The sequence below is a fragment of the Lycium barbarum genome, chromosome 1 (genome assembly GCF_019175385.1).
Source record: "Lycium barbarum isolate Lr01 chromosome 1, ASM1917538v2, whole genome shotgun sequence".
NCBI lineage: Eukaryota > Viridiplantae > Streptophyta > Magnoliopsida > Solanales > Solanaceae > Lycium > Lycium barbarum.
This window is the reverse complement of record NC_083337.1, coordinates 151,033,855-151,054,136: the sequence shown is the minus strand read 5'-3', so window position 1 is coordinate 151,054,136 and position 20,282 is coordinate 151,033,855. Positions and strand designations below refer to the sequence as shown.

The following is a 20,282-nucleotide window of genomic DNA, read 5'->3' as shown; positions in this document are numbered from 1 at the left end:
TGGGAACCGTCGGTAATGTATTTAAACATTTCCGACAATTACGTTACCTGTTACGGACCGTATCCTGAGATACGGACCGTATCTTGTGACGGTCCATCAAACGACCCCGTTTCAGTTATTCATTAATGACCTGGCAGTCCAATCGACGGACCGTAACTCGTGTTACGGTCCGTATCACCTGGCGTAACATGTTGAAAATTTCCAGTGAAGCCCAGATTTTGTATCAAAGTTACGACCCAGTGTTACGGTCCGTAACACGTACGACGGACCGTAACTTGTACCGTAACACTCTTCCTCATCCTTCAGTGATTTTTTCTTTTTTTCTTTTTGCCTGTTACGCTTAATGATACGGACCGTAACATGAGTTACGGGCCGTAACATGGAGCGTCTCGCCTTGGATCACTCAACAGTTATTTGGTCCCTTCAGTTTTCAAAATCTCACCACATTAGCACATCAACAACACAAAAGAATACAAGGAAAATACAAACTTTAAACTACTTACAAAGCAGTAAATGTGGGGTGCCTCCCACACAGCGCTTGGTTTAACGTCACAGCTCGACGTGGTACCTCATTTTCGAGTTCAGGAGCCATATTTCAAACGATACCTATCCACGACCTTACCATCATCAATACACCAATGGTAATGCTTCACTCTTTGTGCATTCACCTTAAAAGTCTGAGTGCCATCCTCGGATTTCACCTCAATGACGCTTCCATTTTGGGACACACTCACAATTTCAAAAGGACCAGACCAACGGGACTTTAACTTGCCTGGAAAGAACTTCAGGCGTGAATTGTACAACAAGACCAAGTCTTTTGGCTGAAAATCCCTTTTTAGGATCTTCGTGTCATGATAGTATTTCATCTTTTCCTTGTACAGTGTTGCACTTTCATAGGCATTGTACCTAAATTCATCCATCTCGTTGATTTGAAACAACCGCAGTTTGGTTGCTTCATGCCAATCCATATTCAGCTTTTTCAATGCCCAAAGGGCTTTATGCTCAAGCTCAATAGGCAAATGACATGCCTTCCCAAATACCAACTTATACGGTGAAGTCCCTATAGGCGTTTTGAATGCCGTGCGATATGCCCATAAAGCATCATCCAACTTTTTAGACCAGTCAGTGCGATTCACATTGACCGTCTTTGCCAAGATGCTTTTTATTTCTCTGTTTGAGACCTCAACCTGACCACTCGTCTGAGGATGATATGGAGTGGCAACCCTGTGATGCACGCCATATTTTTCAAGAAGATCAGCAAATGGTTTATTGCAGAAATGAGATCCACCATCGCTAATAATAGCTCTAGGAGTGCCAAATCTAGTAAAGATGTTCTTTTTGAGTAACGCATTGACTCTCCTACCATCATTGTTAGGCAAGGCCACCGCCTCTACCCATTTGGAGACATAATCCACTGCGACAAGAATGTATTTCAGGCCGTAGGAGCTCACGAAGGGCCCCATAAAATCAATTCCCCATACATCAAATAGCTCCACCTCAAGAACAAAGTTCATCGGAGTTTCATGCCTCCGACCTATTGTGCCCTGGCGTTGGCATTTATCACAAGAGCGTGCCAACATATTTGCATCACGATAAATGGCTGGCCAGTAGTAGCCACACTCTAGCACCTTGGCTGCTGTTCGATTTCCACTGTGATGTCCACCAACTGGAGAATCATGGCACGCTTTCAAAATGTCCATCACCTCAGATTCCGCCACACATCTCCGGATCATATTGTCAGCACACGTTCTGAATAAGTAAGGCTCATCCCAACAATACTGTCGGCAGTCTCTCAAGAACTTCTTCTTTTGATATGTCTTCAACTCTTCAGGAACGATGCCAGTTACCAAATAATTGGCAATATCGGCATACCATGGTGCCACATCATTGGAAATGACCAAAACTCTTTCATCCGGGAAAGTGTCATCAATATCTAGCACATCACTCGGTCTCCTTGGTGCTTCAAGTCTGGAAAGATGGTCAGCTACTTGATTTTCTGACCCTTTCCGGTCTTTGACTTCAAAGTCAAATTCCTGCAGCAACAAAACCCATCTTATCAACCGAGGCTTAGCATCCTTCTTCGCCATCAAATAGCGCAATGCAGCATGGTCAGTGTGAACCACTACCTTGGCACCTAACAAATAAGCCCGGAACTTTTCAAAAGCATAAACAATGGCAAGTAATTCTTGCTCCGTTACTGTATAGTTCAGCTGAGCTCCATTCAATGTTTTGCTGGCATAATAAATTGGGTGCAGGATTTTGTTTAGCCGCTGGCCAAGCACAACTCCAATTGCAAGACCACTGGCGTCACACATTAATTCAAAGGGAAGTGACCAATCTGGGGACACCACAATCGGTGCGGAGGTTAATTTCAGCTTCAACTCGTCAAACGCTTTGATGCACTTCTCATCAAAATTGAATTTGGAATCTTTTTCCAAGAGTTTGCACATTGGATTTGCAATTTTTGAGAAGTCTTTGATAAACCTTCTATAGAATCCGGCGTGTCCCAAGAAACTCCGAACTTCTTTGACAGAAACGGGCGGCGGGAGTTGTGAAATCACATCTATTTTGGCTTGATCAACCTCAATCCCTTTTTCTGATATCTTATGGCCAAGGACAATGCCCTCCTTGACCATAAAATGACACTTTTCCCAGTTGAGCACAAGGTTGGTCTCCTCACACCGTTGCAACACCCGATCAAGATGAACCAAACATTCATCGAATGAATCTCCCACCACAGAGAAATCATCCATGAAGACTTCAAGAAAGTTTTCAACCATATCAGAGAATATGGACATCATGCATCGTTGGAATGTAGCTGGGGCATTGCAAAGACCAAATGGCATTCGGCTGAAAGCGAATGTCCCATAGGGACACGTGAAAGTAGTCTTTTCTTGGTCTTCCAATGCGATATTTATCTGGTTGTACCCTGAGTACCCATCCAAGAAACAGTAATAAGATCTTCCAGCTAGCCGATCAAGCATTTGATCAATAAAAGGCATAGGGAAGTGATCCTTGCAGGAGGCGGTATTCAATTTTCGGTAGTCCATACACACTCTCCAACCAATGACAGTCCTTGTTGGAATCAACTCATTTCTAGAGTTCGAGACAACAGTGATGCCTCCTTTCTTTGGCACACACTGGACTGGGCTTACCCATTGACTGTTGGCAATAGGGTAAACCACCCCAGCATCTAGCCACTTAATAATTTCCTTCTTCACCACCTCTTGCATCGGTGGGTTTAATCTTCGCTGATGTTCAACACTTGGTGAACTTTCCTCCTCCAACTGTATTCGGTGCTCACAAATTCCTGAAGGAATCCCCCGGATGTCTGCAATAGTCCATCCCAAAGCTCTTAAATGCTTTCTCAATACTTCGATGAGTCTTTGGATTTGGCCCTCATTCAGAAGTGATGACACAATAACTGGGAGGGTGGCATTCGTTTCAAGAAACACATATTTAAGATGAGCTGGAAGTTGCTTGAGATCCAACTTTGGTGGCTCAATAATTGATGGTTTTGCTGGAGGAGTTGTTCGTTTCTCTAGATCAAGAGATAGTTTCTTGGGCTCATAAGAGTAAGACCCCAGACCGATGAGTGCATTTATTGTCTCAGTATATCCCTCCATTTGTTCAGCATCAAAATTTACCAAGATGGCCGATAGTGCTTCACTCAAACATTCTTCCTCCATTTTGAATTCCACAGCATCATCCACCTCATCAACAAAATTGATGACTGAAATACTTTGATAAGGACTAGGTAATTTCATACCTCTGCTTGCGTGGAAAGTCACCTCCTCATTGTTCACCCGGAACTTTATTTCGTGCTTCTCGGAATCCATAAGAGCTCTCCCTGTGGCAAGGAAAGGTCTTCCCAGAATAATAGGAATTTCTTGATCAATAGCACAATCAAGAATCACGAAATCTGCCGGCAGTAGGAATTTCCCGATTTTAACCAGCACATCATCAACTACCCCCACTGGCCTTTTTATCGATCTGTCAGCCATCTGCAATCTCATGGTGGTTGGCCTCGGCATCGCTAACCCTGATCTCATAAAAATTTCCAGGGGCATAAGATTTATGCTAGCCCCGTTATCACATAAAGCCCTAGCAAAATTTTGCTGCCCTATGGTGCATGGAATTGTGAATGCTCCAGGATCTTCCCTTTTTTGCACTGTGGTCTTGGAAAGAATGGCACTAACACGGTGAGTGATGCCCACAGTGTCATGTTTCAATGGTTTTTTCTTCTTTGTTAAAAGGTCCTTCAAATACTTAGCAAAGCCAGGCATTTCTTGGACAGCATCCATGAACGGAAAATTCATCGTTAACTGCTTGAGTTGATCATAAAATCGCAAGCACTTCTCATCTTCTGTTTTTCTCACCAGCCTTTGAGGAAAAGGTGGTGAAGATTTGAACAATTGGCTCAAAGGGCGAAGAGCACCGGAAAGTTTTGCCTTCCCCTTTTCCTGGTTTTCCACCGGTTCCTTTGGTTTATTAAGATTCAGCTCTTCTTCAACTACAATGGGGATTTCCTCCCCTGCTTCTTCCTCGACAATATCATCCAATACATTAGGCTGCGCTTCTTTTTCAACAATTGGTTCCTGATCAATTGGCTTTTTATTGTCACCCTGAAGTATTTTTCCACTTCTGGTGCTAATGGCAAGTACATTCTCCACAGAGTTCACTCCACTACCTTTTGGATTAGGAACTGTATCACTCGGTAATTGTCCCCGTTGAGGAGTATGCACTTCTCGGGAAAGGTCTCTGAATTGCGCTTCAAGCTTCTGAATGGAAGCTGAATGCGATAGTTGGACCTGGGACATTCCCTTGATTGTGCTCTCTGTTCTGTCTTGATTCATCAGCATTTTCTGCATCATACTCTTCAGTTCTGCAGAATCATTAGACGTGTTGCCAGCAGAGTTAGTAGCTGAATTATCTCTCCATGGCTGGGAATTGGATGCTTGCCCCCTAGGTGGAATGTAGGGGTTAGAGCTCTTGTTGCCATAATTATAGTTATTGTAATTCCCTTGATTGGGATTACCCTGATCAGTTCTTCCATAATTATTTCCTTGGTAATTTTGTTGAGGCCTTTGCCATGGGTGATTACCGGGACCTTGGTAGTTTTGCCGTTGATAACCCCCTTGCGAGTTATTGACATAATTCGCATCCTCATATTGTGGCTGCCCCTCAAGATAAGTTTCGTCAGAAACTTGATACATTCCTGGAGCATGAGGTGGCATCTCATCGACAGCATTTACACATTTGGCCTCTTTCTCCATAAGCCTTTTGGATAATAAATCCACGGTGGTTTGCAATTGAGCGAACGCATGATCTCGCTCATGATTTTCTTTGGCCACCGCGGCCACAGAGGGACTACCATATGATAGGATTTCGCTATCACTCGAATGCCAGGCTTGATTATGGGTAGTAAGCTTGTCGAGCAACCGGGTGATGTTGACAAAGGATTTGTCCATGAAGCATCCCCCAGCTGCAGTGTTGACAACTATTTGATTCATTGTATCTAGCCCCTTGTAGAACTTCTCTGTGAGAATTGCATCTGGAAATCCATGAGTCGGAGATTGAGCTAGATAATATTTGAACCTCTCCCATGCAGCATATAGTTGTTCCCCTGCAAGTTGTTTAAACCCAAAAATCTTATCCCGAAGCTCAGCCTTTTTGCTGGGTGGGAACCATTTTTTTAGAAAGATATTGGCCAGCTCATTCCAGGTATGAATAGTATTGCTCGGGAGCTTTTCATACCATTCCCTAGCTTGGCCAGCTAAGGAATATTTGAAAACTCGCAGTCGCAGTGCATCAGCAGGAACATCACCTTGAGATTGTTGGGAACATACATGCACGAAATTCTTTAGGTGTCGAAGTGGACAGTCCTCCGAAGAATTTCGGAAATAGCCTTCAAGTTTCAATAGCTGATAGATAGAACTATCAATTTTGAAATTAGCATTTCCTGTTCTCGGGGGAACTACAGCAGAAGCATAATCAGCTTCGTCGATGAATTCTGCAAATACATTCTCATCCTCCTCTTCTTCTGGTGCAGGATGGTTCACTTGGATCCCCCCTTGGTTCCCTTGATTGCGATGGGGTCTTCCAGCCATGTTCACCTGGTTCACTAAAACAGCAAACGAGGTGTGATGGAATAGAAAAAGTTTTAAAGAATAGTACACAACAATTAGTAATTTCTGAACCGTATTCCCCGGCAACGGCGCCAAAATTTGATACGCTCAAATTACACCTATTAATGGCGTAAAGCGGACGTTGTCAAATATAGTAACCCAACAAGGTTGGGGTCGAATCCCACAGGGAATATGGAGAGAAAAGAGTACTAATCTTATGCGATACCGGTCTTTAAATGCTTTAATCCTATTCCGGATAGTTTGAATTGATTGTTGAATAATGTAATTTAATACTTTGACTTAAAATGTAATTAATGTGAGAGAGAGAGACTAAGGTTGTGTTCCCCAATTTGATTAGATATTATGCTTTAGGTTTCAAAGTGATATACTTCTAATGGTTGTTCTATGAATATGCACTTGGTCTCTTAAAGACTTCTTAATGTTTCCCAACAGTTAAGCAGTATTTCCTCTTTATGATTCTTCCGAATATAAAAGAGTTACAATCGAAGAGCGACCTATGATGCCAATTTAGACTTATTCTTATTCCTAAGTTAGTCTATTAAACGAGGGTTAACGCCTCGAGTCATTGTTATTCAATCTTACCAATATTGACTCTCTTTCCCAAGAAAAGTCAATATAATGGCTTCGGCTAATGCTTGCAATCATTACCCAACGTTACAACTCAAAGATAGAATAAATAACAACAACCATTATGCATATATCAATAATAGAAACCCATTCACATAATACCCATCATGGGATTCACAACCTTAGAATTGAAATTAGCTACTCATAATGTTTCTTGACAGAAAAAGCTTAAAGATTAACATAATACACTTACAATACTAATACAAGATGGAATGAGAGTGAAGTTGTTGCCTTAAATGCTCCAACCACTTCAAGATTAAAAACCTAGGGTTTATGCCTCTAAAATAAAATCTGAATAAATGAATTAAAACCTTACATTATGTATTTATAGAGCCAAAAATCGCGCCAAGTTTCTGGACAAAAATGCCCTTACGCCGCATTGTTACGGACCGTAACTCAGGTTACGGTCCGTCCTTCATTTCGTCATTTGACCACTTTGACGTTACGGCCACCATGCGACGGACCGTACCCTGTGTTACGGTCCGTCCTTCTGAAGCGTAACTGGTGACAATTACTTGGCAACTCTCTGGAATTTTGGATGATGTTACGGTGAAGGATTACGGACCGTAACATGAGTTGCGGACCGTAACACTAAACCGTAACACTGAAGGTTTTATTGAAACTCTCTGGAAATTTAGCTCATGTTACGGTGACATGTTACGGACCGTAACATGAGTTACGGACCGTAACACTCCACCGTAACACTCCACCGTAACACTGATGGTTTCAATGAAAACTTTCTGGAAATTCAGGCCCTGTTACGGTTCAAAGGTACGGACCGTAACATGAGTTACGCACCCTGTTACGGTCCGTAACATGAGTTACGGTCCGTAACATGAGTTACGGAGCGTCGCTTAGCTCCAATTTGTCCGTTTTTTCAACATTACTTCTCATTTCCGATCCTTAGTTAATCAACCCTATAAAACACAAAAATAACATAAGAAACAATGTAAAAACACTTAAAATCAAGCAACATGTCTAGTTACAAAGGCATAAAATGTGCTAAAATTCACGGCACATCACGCTTAGATACAAAATATTCAGTTAATGATGAATCTCTCTATAGGAGAAGTTTGAAATATTGAAGTTTAGAATTCAATGTTTATTTCGTGATACCAGTAGTGTCGAAATTTGCTTTCATGGTATCAAAAGTATTTAAGAAATATTTGGTAATAGAAATTAGTGATCAAAGGCTCCAGAAGAGCTAATTATTTATTTACAAGTATCATGACACTAGCAGTGTCCAAATAATATCTGATTATGATAAATAAATTGAAGTCTCTTGAAGATGTTATATATGATAATACCATTCATCGTAGATCGTAATTGGTACGATCAGAACACTGTAGTAAACCTAAAGTTTACTAACAATAAAAATGGTTATCATATTGAGACTACAAATGATCGGAATATTAAATATCTTCAAGTTACTATGGGTAAGAAATACACATGTAAAATGTTACCCGAGCATGATGAGATCACATACCACGATAAACCAGAAGTTTATTGATATACAATCTCATGCAATAGTAAACCAGAAGTTTATTAAAATAAATAGCACTCGTCATGGTAAACTTGAAGTTTACGCGTACAAATAATTTTATCAGCTGACAAGACCATTTTGATCGTCCTGATTTAAATCTGATGTGCTAATTGAATATTAAAAACATATTGAAAAACTAGAAGATTCTTCAAGAATTTATTTGTGTTATTTGTTCTCATGATAAGTTGATTACACCGGCTAATGTTGGGACTGAATCCCCGAAATTCTGAAAAATATAAAAGGTGAATGTGGGCCCCTTCACCTGCAATGTGATGTCCTAAATAGATACATCTATGAGACATTCACATGTGCGTTTATTGTCAACCTGCAGTTTGACATTTATGAAGTTGTTTGCTCAAATAATTGAGTTGGAAGCACAATTTTCAGAACATGTAATCAAGACAATTCATCTTGATAATGCTGGTTTGGCATTAGATGCCTCCATAATACAGCTAAACCATTGCTTATGAGAACAGAGCTTCAGATGTTGGTTTGAGATATGATATATTGCATACAACAACACTTGTATGCTTCAGATCAATAAATTTTGATAAATTATCCCCTCATATTTGGTTCAGGGTCAGGAACTAGATATTTGCATCTGATAGCATTTGATGTGCGGTATATGATTAATGGATATACCATGATGCACACAGATGGATTTTCCCAAAGAAAATGGGGACATATGTCACTAAAATAAGAGGGAGAGAATAAGCAGCTAAGAAATATGTTGTGAATTATCATCAGTATGATCCTCAGATAATTCAAGTCAAATGCTGGAAGCATTTGCTGACCCAACGATTTTATATTTCATCTGCAAAATGCTTCTAATGTCCCTGAAGGACAGAGTCTACAGCATGCATGGAGCATGGTAGACCAATCGGTTCCAAATATAATAATCCTTGAAAAGGGGAGGAGAAAATGATCATAATAAGGAGGCAATGTGCTCTTAAAGAGCTACGACATAACACTTCATAAACCTTATGAGAGGTTCAGGCACCTGAAAATAATGAAGTGATGAGATCTCAGTAAGTTATGTCGAATTGCGAATCGATACGCGATGATATCTCATCGACGATATCTTTGATACGATATGGCGCGCAATATTGTATAAGATTGTGAGGATCTGAATTCTACGTCTCTTAAAGCATGCTGACGTAGAAATAATTAGCAAGTGAAATGATGCATCTCGGTAAGCGATTGGACCTGTAGTCCAGATATCAGAAGATGTCACAATTTATACTGATGGAAGTTGCCACAGCCTATATGGCTTACTTGACAAAATTTATATGAAAATTTCTGAAGGATTCAAAATGCCTGAAGCATATACAAATTCTTGGGAAACTGGTTTATAATCCTTAAATGGATTAAATGAATCAAGGTTGATGTACTGAAATCGCCTTAATGTATATTCATTGACAAACGGTACAAATATACTATGTTTATCCTTGTCTTTTTATGATAGTCAGAATCTTTCATATGAATATCATTAGAGCTCTTGAAGAGTTAACAAAAGCAGTACATTATCTGCTGAAAGAAGTTAAAATAAGAAAATTGAATTGGTCCTGAAGTACCATATCTTTATGCAATTGATGCACTTATATATCTTGCTATAACTACGAGCATGATACAATTTACTCCTAGATGGAGATATTGAAATAAGATCAATTGCATACTGCTAATGAAAGTATAGCATGAATGTGTTTATCCTAACAAATATTGTCAAGTGTTTTGAATATACAGGGCATTCATCTGATCGACATAAGAGTTCGATCCAAATATGTTATCTCTTTTCATGAAGGATTACTGTCAAAACATGTTATTATACATGACAGTCAAACCATAGAATGATAACATCAGATAATTTATAAAAGTAAGTCAAGAATGTACTTAGCGTGACTACAACAATTCTATATAGCGATGATGCAACTCTATCTAAGGAATGAAGATGCAGATCATCAACCAATTCGTCAAATGATCATTTGACAGATCTGATCACAAAGACACTACCAACATCGACATATGATACGTTTGTATACAAGATTGAAGTACATGATTTCCAGAAGAATGGTGATATTGATAATCCTGCAGATTAGTTCACCAAATCATTGCCAGCTTTAACTTTTGAGAATATGTTATTCAAGATTAGAATGTGAAGACTCCGACATCTTAATTTTGGTCTTCGTCAGGGGGAGTAAAATACGCGCTGCACTCTTTTTCCCTTAACCAATGTTTTTGTCCCAATTGGGTTTTCCTGGTAAGGTTTTTAGTGAGGCAGCTATCAAGGCGTATTACTAGCTATGTGTACTCTTTTTCCTTCACTAGGACTTTTTCTCACATGATTTTTTCTAATAAGGTTTTAACGAGACACACTATCTATTAATGGACATTCAAGGGGGAGTGTTGTAAATAATATTTAATAGTGAATGTCCATGTATCATTCAAGTACTTTAGTGATCACCAAAGTAAAGTTATCTTTTAGTTAGTGATCACCAAAGTAAAGTTATCTTTTAGTTAGTGATCACTAAATGTATTACTAAATTAGTTTTCCTATAAATAGGATCACTCATGTCCTATGGAAGACAGACAAAAGTGAAAGAAATCATATCAATCTTCAAATCTCTTTCATATATATGTTCTCTTGCATTTTAATTTTATTATTTTATAACAATATTTCTTTATTACATACAGTACTATTTCATGATATTTAAGATTAGAGATAAGTACTTTCTATTTTTGTTTGACTTATTTTTTAAGAAAAAATAATTAACAACTTTTATAGTAGTAAATTTTGTTCCCTTGAAATAGGACGGCTAAAAAGATTGTAAAGTACGATAGAAATTTTTAAGATGCTCAACCAACAAATTAGTAATTCCTACCACTCATTATATGCATATCTCACCGACGTTTTACCCGCACATTTTACACATTTCGTACCACGTCCTTCGACGAACTCTGAGATTTTGCAATAATCTTTCATAATAAATGAGAAAACATTACCTATGCAGGGATCCTTTTTCATTTTCAATCTTTAGTCGTTTGATCTAATAAAAAAGTATTTTCTACGAAAAATTGAAAACATTTTTCTTCATACCAACCGCACCCTTAAGAGTATCAAGAATCTGAATCTATAGTGCTGCCTTGCCTGAATAATTGAACATAATAAGGAAATGAAAGAGAAAGAAATCTTATATTTTTAACCAAAAAAAAAAATGGGCATATCTAATAGCAAAATAAGTTTTTGCACGTATTGACCTTCAAACGTACTGGTCTTTAATTTTATCCCTCGTGTGCGTGGTCTTAACTTTTTGGCTTGTGCAATTTTCAGACCGGCTTTGCTTGAAATAAGTTTTGTAGCATTTATTTTTGGAACTAAACTTTTATTTCGCTCGACATAAATTTTGTAGAAATTAAATAATGCAACATAAGTATTTTCAGATTTTGTTGTAGTGTTCAGAAACTGGAGTTATGTTTTTTGAGGCATATGTTCTGTATTTTTTTTAGTTTAATAACTTGTCTGTTTTTGTGGAGTTTGATGTGTTTTTGACCATTTTTATTTTGAGTTTTGAAAGCTTTGCTCTGTCCAGCATAGCTTGTGAAATATTATGATACGAAAATATAAACTTATGCCACACAAAAAGTACTGAAGGACAAAAATTAAAGACCGCAGATTGGAGGGCCAAAAATTAAAGACCCCAAAATAGGTGCATTTATGCGAATGACCCCAAAAGAAAATGGGAAAGGACATTAAGAGGCCACCAGCAAAAATAAAAGGCCCAAAAGGCCTCATTTTATATAAATGACCCGAAATAACCCCCAAGGCCAAAATAAATACAAGCTCTAGCCACCCTTCTCCTCTGTTCCATCCGCCTCTCACTTTCTCCTTTATGTGCCGTTGACGGAGTTGCGACGAAACGCAGCCTCCTTTGCAAGTTCCGAGGTGGCGGACAACTTCGTTGTGGTCGCTGGAGCATCTGTGTTATTCGCTATGCCATTGACGAGTAAAACGACATCTTATCCATTCAAATCATACAGATTTGATCGTGGTTATATTTTTCCATGTTGCTCCAGCATTTTTGCCGTGGAAGCAATGCCATGGTCCTCTATTCTCCCTCCGACGACCTTGTTTTTACTTGTTCACATCGATCTATGGTCATTAGATACAGATCTAGCTGGGAAAACCTTTTCGGCGGTCTTCATTTTTTTTCTCCGATAACTCTTGTCGGTATATATCAGTGTAAATAGTTCATAATTCGTGTATCATTAGTGTGTATACATTGTTTATGCTAATTATACGATGACTATACATTTATTATACACAAATTATACTACAACACAAATTATACAACAATGATATTTTTTCCATACATATACGGTACGGATATATATACGATAATGATGCAGTTTCTGTACGTATGATGCTTTTTTTTATACATATACAGTAGTGATACACATTCTATACAACAAAGATACAGTTTTTATACGTATGATACATTTTCTATACATATACAGTAGTCGTACATATACAACAATGATACAATTTGTATACTATGCTGGAATTAGTTGAAAAATTGCTAGAAAAGGGAATTATTTTGAAAAGGATAAAAAATGACTTATAAGATTCTTGAGCCACCGAATGTCAATAGTTTTACCGGGATGGCCATTTGTGTCATTTTCCTAAAGAAAATGCATAGATCAACCGGGCCTATCATTTTGTTGGGCCAAAGCCCAAAAAGGAATATTTGCTTCAAGTTTTCCTTAATTAAAAAAAAAAAGACGAAAATTCTAAACCAGAAAAAATGTCAGGAAGAGGAATTGAATCAAAGTGACTAAAGAAAAATTAATCGTCCATTGATTGGTTTAAAAAAAAAAAAAAAAAAAAAAAGGGCATCCATTGCAATTCTACTTTCGTCTTCTCTTCCACTCAAAGCATGTCTGATTCAAGGAAATTTTATGTGAAGGCAATCAACTATTACTTAGTAAATCCAATCAATTTTTAAAGCATCTGATTTAGCAACTTTTAGCCTTCATCTATCTGGTAAATCATTCATTTTAAGTTCTATCAGTTTTACAATAATTATGTTCATGTGTGAATCTGTAATAAACTATGCATAAATAATTGGCCTTTATTATCCCTTGCGGTCCATCCTTTCTCCATTTTATTGATGAAAAAACAAGGCAAGTGCACATATAGCGCATTTTGGGATCATAGTGTTTTAAGAGGCGGGTGCGCGAGGCGTAAGCCCCGAGACGTAGGGCGCAAGTCCCATAGATCTACGAGGCGTATGTGTCATGTATCTTCACTTTTATAATTTTATTACTTAAAGATAAGTAAAAGTAAAATTTTTATTAAAATTCCGCAAATAAATTTAAATAAATCACCAATAATATAAAAAAAATTATTATAATTATTATTTGAGAAAGGTAACAACGCAAAAAATGATAATCGCCTAGCTAATCTTTAAAATGAAGTCTTCATCCACTTCATCATTAATCTTCACGTCTATTAATCCTTTCCACCCTCAACTAATATTTTCATTAATGTTTATTTATATGTTTCAAAGGAGAAGGGCAAAAGTGTAAGGTGAATGACAAAAAATGAATAAAGTTGATTCAGGAACATAGTGCTATGAAATATATCCTAACAATTTCACATAATCATGTAAAAAATTATTTATGGCAGTGTTACTTTCTATGAGAGTTGCTTTATTTATTTATTTATATATTTTAGAAAAAATCACTACAAAATAAAACGTGATAATATAAAGTATAAATATCATTACACCAATAATAAAAATCATAATCTAATTCAAAAATACTTTTAAAATAATAAAAAGTAAATTTAACGCTGGGATGTACGCTTTTACCACTGGGGCTTATGCTTTTGCGCCTGAGACTTACGTCCCAAATTCTAGTCCATACGCCCTATGGATCTACGCCGTTCATTTACGCCCCGAAGCGTTTTTGGTAAGCCCCACCCCCAGACTCGGCCCGAAAACGCTTTTGAAAGCTTTGGTTGCAACTCAAAAGTTTAGCTATTTTGGAATCAAGTGCAGACTTATATGTTTGAAACTGAAAGCCTGAAAGTAATTTTTTTGAAGTTTGAACTACTAATCTTATCAATGTTTTTTAGTTTTTTCAACAATTTCTATTTAATTTAAGCTCAATTCTCATATTCGAAATTCAAATATATTTCTTCAAGATTACAACAATGATATTTTTAATATTGAAGATCCTTAACTGACTACAGGTGCACAATTTAAGACGGTAATTGCATCTTAAATGGCATTCTGCAAATAGTTCACATGGTAAAATTACTTCGTGAAAAAGGGCTAAACCAATTCAAACTAAATTAGGCCTTTTAGCTAACAAATACCTGATAGTATTTATTAAGGTTTTTTTTTTTTTTTTTTTGTTGGTTGAATGATATCTATTAAGTACTATCTATAGAAGTTAAAACAAACATGGAATTTTAGAATTTTACTTGCAGGAAAATGAATACAAATTTAAATATATGAAGAGCTTTTTTGTCCTTCACTTTCAGGGTGATAAAAGTTGCCTCCAACCACACGAATGATTAAACAATCGTGGGTAAGATAAAATGTACTATTAGCATATCATCCAATAATAAACCTTTGGCCAGCTAAGGTCTTTAGAAAAGACAAAGCCTTCCATTCATGCCACTAAGGGGAAATTAATCAAATAGGTTTCTTTTTTCTTTTTAAACCTTTAGTGTATCTTTCATGGATTCTCTTTTGAGCTTTTGTCTTTTCTTGCTCTTTTTAACTCAATAATTCAATTAATCAGTTACAGACCTTCTACCTCATATTTTACGTATGGAAAAATGGATTTTCACTAGATTCTTTTCTTCTTATTTCCTGCATGAGATCTTTTTCATCCCTCATAAACTTATAAAAAAAACAACATCTCACTTAACATTTTGGACTAGGATCAACAAATGATCGAGTGAAAGTTATGAAAAATTAGGGGGTCAAGTCCCACTAGCTATAGATAACAAAATATCAATGGGTTATTTCTTTTCATTTATTTATATTTTGGCGAATAAAATTGTTGGATGCTTATATTGCTGGGAGATATCATATTTATGTAAAATAATTAAAAAGTGCGCACGGCCGCGTGATGCACCATAATCAACAGAATTTTTTTTTTTTTATAGAAAAACAACAAAAGGGTCATTGGCCATTGCTAGTCTTTTCAAGTCATAGTTGTGAATTTGACTTATCAAATTTAGTGAGGTAGCTAGGCATCAAACCACAGTTGATGACCTATTAAAAGAAGGTCACTAACATTTTCTTTTTCTTTGTTTTTTTCCTCCTCCTTTTTTCTTTTGAATTATGAGAGGTCCAGAGACTTCCCCTAGATAAAAAGCTGGTGGTGCTTAACTAAGTGGTGTCCTACCACCATTTACAAAATTACAAAACTAAAAAGGGCCCAACTAAAGGTACCACTGAAAAGCCATTACATGATGTTATTTACATTCATATGACAATTCTACCCTATGTTTGATCACACAGAGAATTGTGAAACTAAATAAATATACAAATACATAACTATATTGAAATTTGTCTATTATATGCTGTTAATTTAGGCAATTTTCACACCATGTTGCATTAACATAGGTAGCATATCTTATTGTCAAAATTACAAATCACACATTTTAAAAAAACGTCTTATCTGTAGATATTCTTTGAGTGACTGATAATTTTTTTTTTTTTTTACGCAGATAATATATAGAACTTAAACTCTACTAGTAATTAATACAAACTAACACCAATGCGACACTGATAAATATGGGTATCAATAAATGATACAGTGAAACTAAATGCGAAAATTCTCGGCTCTTGGTAAAAATAGACATTAAGAGACATATGTATATTTCCCGAATCATTTTAAAACAGAAAAAGAACACAGAGAACCGGTGATGTTCTGAACCTTTTTTAATAATATTACGATAGTTTCAGTTTATGAAGCAAAACTAAGGTGATAATTGTATTTTAATTAAACAAATAAAACTTTAGTAATATAAATGACTTTCGTACATGCATACCATTTATTTAACGTAAAATTTTCTAGAAGTCTTTCCTACTTTAAATATTGTAGAATAGTTTTTCCGTAGAGACAAAACAAAGAGCAATCTTAGTGCATTTAGGAGTATCATTTGAAGGGCCCATATTGTTATTTTAACGTCAAATAATCCCATTACTTTTGAAAATGACAATCCCTACCAAATGCCACCACAAGACTCCAACGAAACAAGTGGTACAATGCTGCATATGGGGCTCCATTCTATTATTGATGGCATTAGCCATTTTAAAAGAGGTCCGTTTTTCTCCAGCACGTTGTATGCACTGATTTTTATACTGACTTTTATACTATCTGACCACCCCTAAGATAATTATACTTAACAATTAATGATAAGTAAAATTAGTACCTTAAAAGATAAGGTGGGTAACTTACTACATCTTGCTAAATTGCCCTTATACTGTTAGGGGTCATTTGGTATGATGAATATTTAAAAATAGTCCTGATATAAAAATTTAGAACCTCCTTATTCCATGTTTGGTTGGGATAAATAATTCCGAGATTAGCCATCTCGGGATTGCAAAGTTATTTTTATCCCAATTAAGGGTGGAATAACAATTCCCAGATAATAATCCCGAGACAATTAATCCCGGGATAACTTGTTCCCCAACCAAACGAGCCCTTAAAGTTCTTACACTAGAAAAAATGTGAGGCAACTTATATGATTATCTCGAGATGTACTATAACAAAAGGTGCAAACTAATGAGAAGCAAAATTCAAATACTAAAGGTTGTGGTGGAATGATTAAGAGAAAAATTCCAGTAGAGAGTGCTTTTCCTTTAATTGCATGACGCGAACTCAAATTAATTAGTCAATACCCTAAAGAGAGTTTGGACATCAGATAAGAAACCAAAAATGAGAAGCAAAATTCATGTGACATGGTTGAAAATACTATAAGAAGTGGTTTAATTTACAGCAATACATTATGATATTCTTTTCTTTTCTTGGGTCAAGAATACATATGATATTCAGTACAAACTACAAAGCCATTAAAGAAAGAAGCCACACGTTCCATATGATATTAAGTTTAATTTGTTATTAACTAAAAAAAATAAAAGAATACATATATAGCACGTACCATAAATGCAGTAATGTGTTAGCCAAGGAAATGAGGAATAGAAGCTTCTACACTAATTTTGTATTCCTTGAGATCTGAATTCGTAACCACTCAACATATCCTCATTTATTTTTGGGATTTAGACATCTTAGATTAAAATAATATTCGTTGTAACTAAATAGCTTATGGGCTTCATGCTAGGTCTCGATTTAATTATAAATAGAGTGACACTTGCCAAAATGTATGAAACATTGTGCTTTTGCCAATATGCATGAAACATTGTGTTTTTTCATAAAAGGGTGCTTTTCTTCTATAAATACTGGTCTATTTTGACAGAGCCAAAATCAAGTAAATCCATGTCATAATTTATGACTTTTGCCGTACTTCCTTTTATAAATTCAAAATAATTTAAAGCAATTCAAGAGTAAATTAGTTTCTAATATACCATGGTCCATGCATAAATTCTCAATTAATTGGGAAAATGACTTCCGAAAGCTTAGTGTTCCTACTGGCCACAAAAACACATAAAACAAATTCTAGTAATCATTTTCTTTCTTAATACAGTTTTATCTTGTGACATTTGTGACTGTCCTAATCAATTGCATCCACCTTCCATCAAGGTGGAAAAGACCTAGGTCAAATTATTATTATTATATTTCTTCCCTTGGAAATTTACTTATAGATAGTAAATGAAGAGATTTAGTTTTTTTTTTCTCAGAAACAATGATAAGATATGCTCCTTGAGTCTCCTCAACTCTAAAGACTAGCTATAAGATGAGCATTATTCAAGATCCCACCCTTAAAGAGACTCAACACCTCAGCACGTCCAGGACTAGACATTTGAAGCGTGGACAATATAAAATGGGGGCTGACATCGGGTAAACAATGAATCGAGATTGACATAACTCTGATACGATGATAAGAGATGGACCTGAGCGTAACTCAATCCTAAAAGCTAATTCATAAAATGAAAATTGTCCAAAATCATATAAAGAGACCCTCCTGCATCTAAAGAGCCGATGTGGGACTCAACAAAACAACACAAGTGTTTTTGGGGCAACTAATTATGTGTTTATGATCTCTTTAAGTAAGATCAAATAGCAAACTTATTTTATCTCATGCTAATTTTGTTAGAAGTTGTTTTCTCAACAAGTTGGTGTTTGCATTAATTACTATTTTACTGTTTTTCATTTTTTAAAACTATTATTATTGTTGCTTCTTTCTCATTAGACACAACATCAATCCATTTGGCATAACTTTTTTTTTTTTCCTACTTATAACACATACAAAAGTTAATTGTAACTGTACTTTATTTAAGCTAAATTTCATTAATTAGTTGTAATAAATTATTTTATACGGATAGTTTTATATCATCAATTAAGTACATAATCATATCATTAAGCTCCTTGCTAAGCCTTAAATGGTTGTTTAGCTGCAAAATCGATAATCGTCATCGATGTAGACAAGTTGGTATTTACGAGCATGGAGATACGCGGAAAATAAAATTAAGAATTAAATATCGTCGACATGAGTTATTTTCTAGTAACCATAAATTGTTATAAGACGATAAATAAAGAGGAAAGCTACGAACTCTGTTTGACCGGTTATTCAATGATAACAACACAACAGTATCATGACAAACTGTCGAGTCGAGCAAAATATTTGAATAATTCCTTGATCGAATTAGCATAAGACTTGATGAAGATGTCTGAGTGCTGATCAGCGGTGTAAATTTTGTAGAGCAAAGGATTAATCTAGTAATCTTGAACAAAATCACCACTTCCTGGTTCATGCATTAACTAAGTGAATTGAAATGTTGATTATCGATGGGGCATTTACTTTCCCTGGAATCACTACCAACTTCTTATGGTATTCTTTGTAAAATTTAAGTTGCTTGCTCAAGGGAATTGTATTCTGAGTATATCATAGATGAAATGAAGAACAAAGGTATAACTACACTCAGTTGATTTGCGTAATATTTTGTGAATGGGATATATAAATTTCCTTGAAGAACTATTACTACTTGCAAATAGCTTAGCAGTAGTGTCATAGTAACCAGATGAACTTGAGACAAAATTTTAAGGTCTGAGTAGGGAGGAGAATCCAGCCACGTTTCAAGTAAAAATTACTAGTAAAATTTCAGTCCTTAGTGTGTTGTGCTAAAAATGTGGATAGTGGGTCCGTTTAGTGGGGCGGATCACCAAATGGTAAAAATTGGTGAGTTTATTTTTAAGGATTTAGCTTTTAAAAAAAGGCCACGTCAGCAAAAGTTGACTAAAATAAGTTGAGTGATTTTTGTGTTACAAAAGTTGACTAAAGTGAGTTGAGTGATTTTTGTGTTACAAAAATGAAAGTTAAGTGATTTTTTAGTTACAAAACAAAGTTAAGTGACTTTTGTGTTACAATAACGATAGTTGAGTGACTTTCCTGTTATAAAATAAATTTAAGTGACTTTTGTATTACAGTGAGGATAGTTGAGTGACATTCTGAAAAATAAACTCCTCCCACTGCCTACAACACTATCCACATCCGAATGTTTTTATAAGGTTTTGCTGAACAACCAATGCATTTTTTTTCCTTCCCACCAGTATGTGCTATCATTGCCCTGCTTCCTTTAACAAATTTATTTGATGATATAAATTATGTTATCATGTTAGTTAAACGAATATCTTTGACTGAACTTTTAATTAGGTATAAATAAACAAAAAGAAAAGGAACTTTAGTTTTGCCATGTTAGTTAAACAAAGTAAACCTTTTTTTTCCCCCTTTTTCAGGTTCTCCGTTGTGGAAGAGGATTTGTGGG

The 20,282-nt window shown here is 36.0% G+C and overlaps 1 non-coding gene across 1 annotated transcript; it reads left to right on the top strand.

Moving 5' to 3' along the window:
- Positions 1–5,559: 5,559 nt before the first annotated feature.
- On the top strand, positions 5,560–5,666 carry LOC132619118 (small nucleolar RNA R71). Its single transcript, XR_009574519.1, has one exon. It is a non-coding gene; the product is annotated as a small nucleolar RNA R71 (small nucleolar RNA).
- The last annotated feature ends 14,616 nt before the right edge of the window (positions 5,667–20,282 follow it).